Genomic DNA, 7237 nt, shown 5'->3' with positions numbered 1-7237 from the left:
CAAGAGGTTCAAGACAGGCAGTAGTAATCTCTACTCTTAGAGTCTGAAACAGCTAGTTGCCTGTGGGTGGAGGTTGGGGGGGGGGGGGGAGAAAAGAAGCACCAGGGGCATTCTGAAGTAATGGACGTGGTCTACATTTTGATTTGGGTCTTGGTGACATGGATAGGTACTTTTGTCTAAATTCATTAGACCATACTCACCCTTAAGGTCAGTACAGTTCACTATATGTAAGTTACACCTTGATAAAAAGAATAGACTCAGGTCAGATTCTGACTAACGCAGGCAGTAAGGTTGGGGGAATCATGAAAACTGTGGGAAGGCCACCTGGGTAGGTACCCATAGCAGCACTGTGGGTGGAGCTTTAAGGTGGCTACAGTGTGGATGATCTGTAGACCAATGGTCCAGGGTACAGTGGCGGTTAGAGGTCATGGCCACCGACTATGGTCTGTGCTGAGGGATGATCACTGGGCCAAGAGAGCCACAAAAGGACCTCAGTGAACCCTTGAGGAGTCAGAAAGGGAGCTAGCACCTACTGAGGGCCCACTGTGTGCCAGGCCATGGGCTTGAAAGGCTGTGGCTCACTCAATTATAACTGTGGCCCTGAAGGTTTTCATGAATGTTGGGCACAGGAGAAGGTGAAGGCTCAGGGCAGCAGGGAGGCAGCCAAACCTAGGCCACCTTCTCCCAGAATTAGAACTGAGCTTCTTCACATATGGTCATCACCTGCTGTAGTGGGGGAACCATGGAAACAGGATAGTGTGGTATGGATGTGTGTGTGTGTGTGTCTGTGAGAAAGAGAGAGAGAGAGAGGGCACTGCATGGCTGCCCATGTGGCTGAATCAGAATAAAATATTGTAAATCTGTTAAAAATCAGAATTCTGTGTGTACTGGCAATTAGTCTTAAACATGCTTTACTAAAATCTCACAGTCTTAACTGATCAGTTGCTTTGTTTATAAGGTAAATATAGAATCAGCAAAGATGGGCGGCTGTGGGGCCTGTTCTTCCCTGGTACAGCTTGAGCAGAGGCTGTGGTGCCTGTAGACCTGTGGCAGAGCAGGAGCCTTGGATGCAGCCCCCAAGGATTTCTTCTCTATTCTTCCACAGTAACAAGCCCTTGATTGTCTAGGCAGGTGGGGGCAGGGCAGTAATTACAGCCACATTTAAAAGAGCCCTCCACAGTAGGTACAACTGGTTGAGATGGTGTGTGTGAGTGCTTTGCAAACCAGACCATATGGTTCTTGCCCCATGTGCAGGGGGCACATGCAAATCAGATAGCGTGAGTTTAATAAAGGGACTCTTTACTAAAGTGTGGGAAAGATATAGGGAGACCACAAGGCATAGCAAAAAAGGCAGGGGGCAGGGGTCTGTTGACCTCCTAGAGCCCTCTGGGTGAGAGGAAGAGCTGTGTAGATAGTGGACAGCGACCCCTACAAGAACTGTGAGCATTGTGGCCAGCCAGGTGCTGCACTGCAGAGAAGGAAGGAGCAAGAGGATAAATACCCGGACTCACTCTTTTCCCTCCAAACTCCTGCCCCCCTCCTCTTGCCAAGCCCAGTTAAAAGCCTACCTGCATATGCAGAACAGGGTTCCAAAGGTGGACTGTGGCTATGAAGGGCACTTGGCACAACTGAAAGTTACCCTTAAAAGCATAGTCTAGCCTGACCTGTGGTGGCACAGTAGATAAAGCGTCAACCTGGAAATGCTGAGGTCGCCGGTTCGAAACCCTGGGCTTGCCTGGTCAAGGCACATATGGGAGTTGATGCTTCCTGTTCCTCCCCCCTTCTCTCTCTCTTTCTCTCTCTCCTCTAAAATGAATAAAGAAAAATAATTAAAAAACAAACAAACAAATAAATACAAAATAAAAGCATAGTCTATAGGCCCTGGCTGGTTGGCTCAGTGGTAGAGCGTCGGCCTGGCATGCAGGAGTCCTGGGTTCGATTCCCGGCCAGGGCACTCAGGAGAAGCGCCCATCTGCTTCGCCACCCGTCCCCCTCTCCTTCCTCTCTGTCTTTCTCTTCCCCTCCTGCAGCCAAGGCTCCATTGGAGCAAAGTTGGCCCCGGGCGCTAAGGATGGCTCTGTGGCCTCAGGCGCTAGAATGGCTCTGGTTGCAACAGAGCAACACCCCAGATGGGTGGAACATCGCCCCCTGGTGGGCGTGCAGGGTGGATCCCGGTGGGGCGCATGCGGGAGTCTCTCTGACTGCCTCCCTGTTTCCAACTTTAGAAAAATACAAAAAAAACCCACAAAACAAAACAAAAAAAGCATAGTCTGTAGGTGAAAGGATAAATTATGATACATTCTTATAATGGATTCCCAAGTGGCTGTTAAAAATAATTGTGGTAGCCTGACCTGTGGTGGCGCAGCGATAAAGCGTCGACCTGGAAATGCTGAGGTCGCCGGTTCGGAACCCTGGGCTTGCCTGGTCAAGGCACATATGGGAGTTGATGCTTCCAGCTCCTCCCTCCCTTCTCTCTCTCTGTCTCTCTCTCTCTTCTCTCTCTCTCTCTCTCTCTCTCTGTCTCTCTCTCTCCCTCTCTCTCTCTCCTCTCTAAAATGAATAAATAAAATAAAAATCCGGCTTTTTAAAAAAAATAAAAATAAATAATTGTGGTAGAGCCTGACCAGGTGGTGGCACAGTGGATAGAGCATCAGACTGGGACGCGGAAGACCCAGGTTCAAAACCCCGAGGTCGCCACTTGAGCACAGGCTCATCTGGTTTGAGCAAGTCTTACCAGCTTGAGCCCTAGGTCTCTGGCTTGAGCAAGAGGTCACTTGGTCTGTTGTAGCCCCCCCAGTCAGGACACACAGGGGAAAGCAATCGATGAAAAACTAAGGTGCCATAAGGAAAAACTGATGCTTCTCATCTCTCTCCCTTCCTGTCTGTCTGTCCCTATCTGTCCCTCTCTCTGTCTGTCACACATACACAAAAAAGAATATAAAAAAATTGTGGTAGTTTTATTCTGCTTAGTTCTGAGGAAAAAAGTAATGAAAATATTATAAAACTATTTCAATATTTAAAATTGTATAAATATACATAAATGGGGTTTTGTTTTTTTTTTGTATTTTTCTGAAGTTGGAAATGGGGAGGCAGTCAGCCAGACTCCCGCATACGCCCGACTGGGATCCACCCGGCATGCCCACCAGGGGGCGAAGCTCTGCCCATCCGGGGTGTCGCTTTGCCACAATCAGAGCTATTCTAGTGCCTGAGGCAGAGGCCACAGAGCCATCCTCAGTGCCCAGGCCAACTTTGCTCCAATGGAGCCTCGGCTGCGGGAAGGGAAGAGAGAAACAGAGAGGAAGGAGAGGGGGAGGGGTGGAGAAGCAGATTGGCGCTTCTCCTGTGTGCCCTGGCCAGGGATCGAACTCGGGACTCCCGCATGCCAGGCCAACGCTCTACCACTGAGCCAACTGGCCAAGGCCCATAAATGTTTTCTTTAAGAAGTTGGTTACCTTCTGGAGGTGGAGTAGAAGGGTAGTTGTGGGTTATTATTATTATTTTTTATTAAGTGAGAGGAGGAGAGGCAGAGAGACAGACTCTCACATGCACCCTGGCCAGATCCACCCTGCAAGCCCCCTATGGGGCTATGCTCTGCCCATCTGGGCCCGTTTTTCTGTTGCTTGGCAACCAAGCTATTTTTAGTGCCTGAGGTGGTGGCGAAGGAGGCATCCTCAGTGCTAGGGGCCAAGTCACTCAAACAAATCCAGCCATGACTGTGGGAGGGGAAGAGACAGAGTGAGAGTGAGAGAAAAGGGGGAGGGGGAGAGGTGGAAAAGCAGATTGTTGCTTCTTTTGTCTGCCCTGACTGGGAATCAAACTGGGGACATCCACACAACAGGCTGACACTCTGCCACTGATCCAACTTGCCAGGGCTATTTTATAATTTGTGTGTGTGTGCGCGCACGCATGTGTGACAGAGACAGAGAGAGGGACAGCAGACAGGAAGGGAGAAAGATAAGAAACATCAATTCTTTGTTGTGGCTCCTTAGTTGTTCATTGATTGCTTTCTCATATGTGCCTTGATGGGGCGGATACAACAGAACAAGTGACCCCTTACTCAAGCCAGCGACCTTGGGCTCAAGCCAGCAACCTTGGACTTCAAGCCAGTGACCATAGGGTCATATCTATCATCCCACAGTTAAGCCAGAGACCCCACGCTCAAACTGGTGAGCCTGAACTCAATCTAGATGGGCTCACACTCAAGCTGGCGACCTTGGGGTTTCGAATCTGGGTCTTCCGCATCCCAGTCCGACATTCTATCCACTGCGCCACTGCCTGGTCAGGCTGTAATTGTTTTTAATTATAAATATTTATAGTTGTAATTATTTTAATTGTTATAATTGTAAGATGTCAATTTTAATTCCCAAGGTAATCACTAAGGAAATAAAAAATATACAAAAGGAAAGAAAAAGGGAATCAAAATGGCACACTATAAAAATAAATGAATTGCATTTTTTCTATTTTTTATTTATTTATTTATTTTTTTAAATGGAACGTTTCACGGATTTGCGTGTCATCCTTGCGCAGGGGCCATGCTAATCTTCTCTGTATCATTCCAATTTTAGTATATGTGCTGCCGAAGCGAGCACCAATTGCATTTTTTAAAAGAGGCAGTAAAGGAGGGGAATTGAATAAAAACACTTAAGTCATGCAGAAAACAAAAACCTAAATGGAAAAAAGTAAATCCTCACCACTAAATACAATAAATGTAAATAGATTAAACTCATATTAAAAGACTTGTATTGGGCCCTGGCTGGTTGGCGCAGTAGTAGAGCGTCGACCTGGCGTGCGAAAGTCCTGGGTTCGATTCCCGGCCAGGGCACACAGGAGAAGCACCCATCTGCTTCTCCACCCCTCCCTCTCTCCTTCCTCTCTGTCTCTCTCTTCCCCTCCCGCAGCCAAGGCTCCATTGGAGCAAAAGATGGCCCGGGCCCTGGGATGGCTCCATGGCCTCTGCCCCAGGCGCTAGAGTGGCTCTGGTTGCAACACAGCGACGCCCCGGATGGGCAGAGCATCGCCCCCTGGTGGGCATGCCGGGTGGATCCCGGTGGGGCGCATGCGGGAGTCTGTCTGACTGCCTCCCCATTTCCAGCTTCAGGAAAAAAAAAAAAAAAAAAAAAAAAAGACTTGTATAGGCAGAATGGATTAAAAAATATGACCTATCTTTGTATTTTTTTCTTTTTTTTTTTGTATTTTTTTTTTCTGAAGCTGGAAACGGGGAGAGACAGTCAGACAGACTCCCGCATGCGCCCCACCGGGATCCACCCGGCACGCCCACCAGGGGGTGACGCTCTGCCCACCAGGGTGCGATGCTCTGCCCCTCCGGGGCGTCGCTCTGTTGCGACCAGAGCCACTCTAGCACCTGGGGCAGTGGCCAAGGAGCCATCTTCAGCGCCCGGGCCATCTTTGCTCCAATGGAGCCTCGGCTGCGGGAGGGGAAGAGAGAGACAGAGAGGAAGTAGAAGGGTAGGGGTGGAGAAGCAGATGGGCGCTTCTCCTGTGTGCCCTGGCCGGGAATCGAACCCGGGACCTCTGCACGCCAGGCCGACGCTCTACCACTGAGCCAACCGGCCAGGGCCAAGTTTGTATGATTATTTGTGAAATTGTGTTGGGATCAAAGAATTTGACTTGAATAATATATATATATATATATATATATATATATATATATATATATATATATTTTTTTTTTTTTTTTTTTTTTTTTTTTTTTTGGTATTTTTCTGAAGCTAGAAACGAGGAGAGACAGTCAGACAGACTCCTGCAGGCGCCCGACTGGGATCCACCTGGCACGCCCACCAGGGGCGATGCTCTGCCCCTCCGGGGCGTTGCTCTGTCGCGACCAGAGCCACTCTAGCGCCTGGGGCAGAGGCCAAGGAACCATCCCCAGCGCCCGGGCCATCTTTGCTCCAATGGAGCCTCAGCTGCCGGAGGGGAAGAGAGAGACAGAGAGGAAGGAGAGGGGGAGGGGTGGAGAAGCAGATGGGTGCTTCTCCTATGTGCCCTGGCCAGGAATCGAACCCGGGACTTCTGCACGCCAGGCTGACGCTCTACTTCTGAGCCAACCGTCCAGGGCCTTGAATAATATTTGATTATTTGAATTTATTAAAAATTTTTGTGGTCCAGTGTAGGATACTGTTTGTATTTTATGAAGGAGAAGAGCTTAGCATGTATTTTTTTATGTCTTATTAATTCTTTTTTTGTGTGTGTGTGTATTTTTCCGAAGTTAGAAGTGGGGAGGCAGTCAGACTCCCATATGCACCCGACCTGGATCCACCCAGCATGCCCACCAGGGGGCAATGCTCTGCCCATCTGGGCGCTGCTTCATTGCAGCCAGAGCCATTTTAGCACCTGAGGCAGAGGCCATGGAGCCGTCCTCAGTGCTCGGGCAAACTTTGCTCTAAAGGAGCCTCAGCTGTAGGAGGGGAAGAGAGAGATAGAGAGAGGAATGAGAGGGGGAAGGGTGGAGAAGCAAATGGGCGCTTCTCCTGTGTGCCCTGGCCGGGAATCGAACCCGGGTCCTCTGCACGCTAGGCCGACGCTCTACCGCTGAGCCAACCAGCCAGGGCCTGTGTTGTTGTTGTTGTTTTTTTAATCCAGTGAGAGGTGGGGAGGCAGGGAGGCAGAAACACAGACTCCTGCATGTGCCCTGACTGGGATCCACCTGGCAAGCCCACTAGTGGGCTATGCTCTGCCCATCTGCAGCTGCTGCTTTGTTGCTTAGCAACTGAGCTATTTCATTACCTGGGGCAAGGCCATGGAGCCATCACTAGTGCCCAGGGCCAAATTGCTGGAACCATTCGAGCCATGGCTTCAGGAGGGGAGGAGAGAGAGAAAAGAGAAGGGAAGGAGTGGAGAAGCAGATGGTTGTTTCTCCTGTGTGCCCTGACTGGGAATCAAACCCGGGACTTATGCACACCAGGCTGATGCTCTACCACAGAGCCAACTGGCAGGGCATGTATTGTATTTCTAAAGATTTTTATTTACTGCTTTGTGTTGCCACAACACCTTTTACACTGTGTGTTTTTTGGTACATTTTTTTTTTTAAACAACAGTCCATCTTCAGAGGTTGCCTTTTGTTCTGATCTGAGATTTTCATAATTCTATATAGAAATTGTAACTACTGGTATTTATATATTTTAAATTATCATTTGCCTTACTTGTTACACCTAATCTAACTTTCCATCTTCTAATTTTCTGGTATGTGATGATTCTTTGCCATTTTTTTTTCCATTTA

At 48.9% G+C, this 7237-nt stretch overlaps 1 non-coding gene across 1 annotated transcript; it reads right to left on the bottom strand.

The window, feature by feature from the left end:
* Positions 1-4482: 4482 nt before the first annotated feature.
* On the bottom strand, positions 4483-4589 carry LOC136396443 (U6 spliceosomal RNA). The gene has a single exon (XR_010749730.1). It is a non-coding gene; the product is annotated as a U6 spliceosomal RNA (small nuclear RNA).
* Between the last annotated feature and the right edge of the window lie 2648 nt (positions 4590-7237).

This window comes from Saccopteryx leptura, chromosome 2 (genome assembly GCF_036850995.1).
Source record: "Saccopteryx leptura isolate mSacLep1 chromosome 2, mSacLep1_pri_phased_curated, whole genome shotgun sequence".
NCBI classification, from domain to species: Eukaryota; Metazoa; Chordata; class Mammalia; order Chiroptera; family Emballonuridae; genus Saccopteryx; species Saccopteryx leptura.
The sequence above is the reverse complement of the archived record's forward strand: the minus strand, read 5'-3'. Positions and strand labels throughout refer to the sequence as shown.